Raw genomic sequence first — 2,500 nt, forward strand, 5'->3', positions numbered from 1 at the left:
CCAAAAGTGTGGGTAAAATATATATCCCACAGGGGGAAAATTGAAAAAAAGTTGAAAAAAAAAATTTTTGGGGACTTAGAAAATTTTTCAACTTTTGTCAGACTTCCAGACAGGGGAGCGTGTCAGTGCGCGCATCCGATTTCAGTTCCAGAGCGATTCGCGCGATGAGTCCTTGATACTTAGTCGTTTTTGCAAAATTTCTGACTTTTTGGAAAATTTCACAATTTTGTGAAAACTTCCACAAAATGAGGTTCTAGTATGTTAGAGGGCATCCCAGGAGGGCTCCAAAAGTGTGGGTAAAATATATATCCCACAGGGGGAAAATTGAAAAAAAGTTGAAAAAAAAAATTTTTGGGGACTTAGAAAATTTTTCAACTTTTGTCAGACTTCCAGACAGGGGAGCGTGTCAGTGCGCGCATCCGATTTCAGTTCCAGAGGTGTCAGTGCGCGCATCCGATTTCAGTTCCAGAGCGATTCGCGCGATGAGTCCTTGATACTTAGTCGTTTTTGGCAAAAATTTCTGACTTTTTGAAAATTTCACAATTTTGTGAAAACTTCACAAAATGAGGTTCTAGTATGTTAGAGGGCATCCCAGAGGGCTCCAAAAGTGTGGGTAAAATATATATCCCACAGGGGGAAAATTGAAAAAAGTTGAAAAAAAAAATTTTTGGGGACTTAGAAATTTTCACACATGTGTCAGACTTCCAGAGAGGGGAGCATGTCAGTGCGCGCATCGATTTCAGTTCCAGAGCGATTCGGCGATGAGTCCTTGATACTTAGTCGTTTTGCAAAATTTCTGACTTTTTGAAAATTTCACAATTTTGTGAAACTTCCACAAAATGAGGTTCTAGTATGTTAGAGGGCATCCCAGGAGGGCTCCAAAAGTGTGGGTAAAATATATATCCCACAGGGGAAAATTGAAAAAAAAGTAGAAAAAAAAATTTTTGGGGACTTAGAAAATTTTCAACTTTTGTCAGACTTCCAGACAGGGGAGCGTGTCAGTGCGCGCATCCGATTTCAGTTCCAGAGCGATTCGCGCGATGAGTCCTTGATACTTAGTCGTTTTTGGCAAAATTTTGACTTTTTGAAATTTCACAATTTTGTGAAAACTTCCACAAAATGAGGTTCTAGTATGTTAGAGGGCATCCCAGGAGGGCTCCAAAAGTGTGGGTAAAATATATATCCCACAGGGGGAAAATTGAAAAAAAGTTGAAAAAAAAATTTTTGGGGACTTAGAAATTTTTCAACTTTTGTCAGACTTCCAGACAGGGGAGCGTGTCAGTGCGCGCATCCGATTTCAGTTCCAGAGCGATTCGCGCGATGAGTCCTTGATACTTAGTCGTTTTTGCAAAATTTCTGACTTTTTTGAAAATTCACAATTTTGTGAAAACTTCCACAAAATGAGGTTCTAGTATGTTAGAGGGCATCCCAGGAGGGCTCCAAAAAGTGGTGTAAAATATATATCCCACAGGGAAAATTGAAAAAAGTTGAAAAAAAAAATTTTTGGGGACTTAGAAAATTTTTCAACTTGTGTCAGACTTCCAGAGAGGGGAGCATGTCAGTGCGCGCATCCGATTTCAGTTCCAGAGCGATTCGCGCGATGAGTCACTTGATACTTAGTCGTTTTCAGAAGGTCACAATTTGACTTCTCCAGGACCCGCAAACGTTTTGTAAATTGAGCCCGCTCCCCAGTTCCAAGCGTTTTGAGGTGTCCCCGGTTGCAGTAATGCAGCCTGCACCTAGATGTCGCAAAAGAGACAAAAAGTGAAAAAGAACCAGAATGAGGAAATTCCAGGGAGCCGAATCCGCCTGACAGTTCCAGGCGATCGGGCACTTTTTTGCATGCGTCCCTAAAGTGGGTATAGGATGACACTCCATGCAAAGACCCAGTTTTGCACACCACGGCAGAATATATGAGAGAGAGGTACCTCTCAGCCCCGACACATTCGCTCATTTAAGCTGGTTTTCACCTCCTTAGGCCTGGGTATGCGTTTGGCTATGAGTCCCTGTTCGGCTGGAGGTCTGCACCTTGGCTGACCCAGGCTTTCTCGCAGCTGCGTGGGGGACTTTTGCCGGTCGCCTATCCCAAGGTCGAGAGGTGTTCCTGGGTTGAAGTGAGCCTGGCCAGACCCCCCCGCGGGCCCTGGTTCTCCACATGGGGGCGCCGTCAAAGGCTAAAATCTGGATTTTTAGGCCGAGGAGAGGCTCCATGAGGGCGGATGCTTTTGTGGCTTCGACCCCAGTGCTGTTCCACATCCAGTACCCCCCCGCAAGGGCGCCTGTACCCGAGTCGCGCTTCCAGGACTCGTGGGCACGTATCTCCCGACGACAGGGGTTTGCAGCCTCCGTACTTGGGCAAGTCCCTACATGCACCCCTGCTCTTCCTCCGATCGATCTGGCGCAGCGCCCCGGGTGGGAGGTGGCGCCGCTCGCTCGGCCCGGGCTTTGGAGCCCGCGCTGGCTTAAGGTGAGCGGTCCCCTCTCCTCTACCCCCGGGCTT

This window comes from Phyllobates terribilis, unplaced genomic scaffold (genome assembly GCF_046119375.1).
Source record: "Phyllobates terribilis strain yellow unplaced genomic scaffold, ASM4611937v1 Scaffold_4159__1_contigs__length_64450, whole genome shotgun sequence".
NCBI classification, from domain to species: Eukaryota; Metazoa; Chordata; class Amphibia; order Anura; family Dendrobatidae; genus Phyllobates; species Phyllobates terribilis.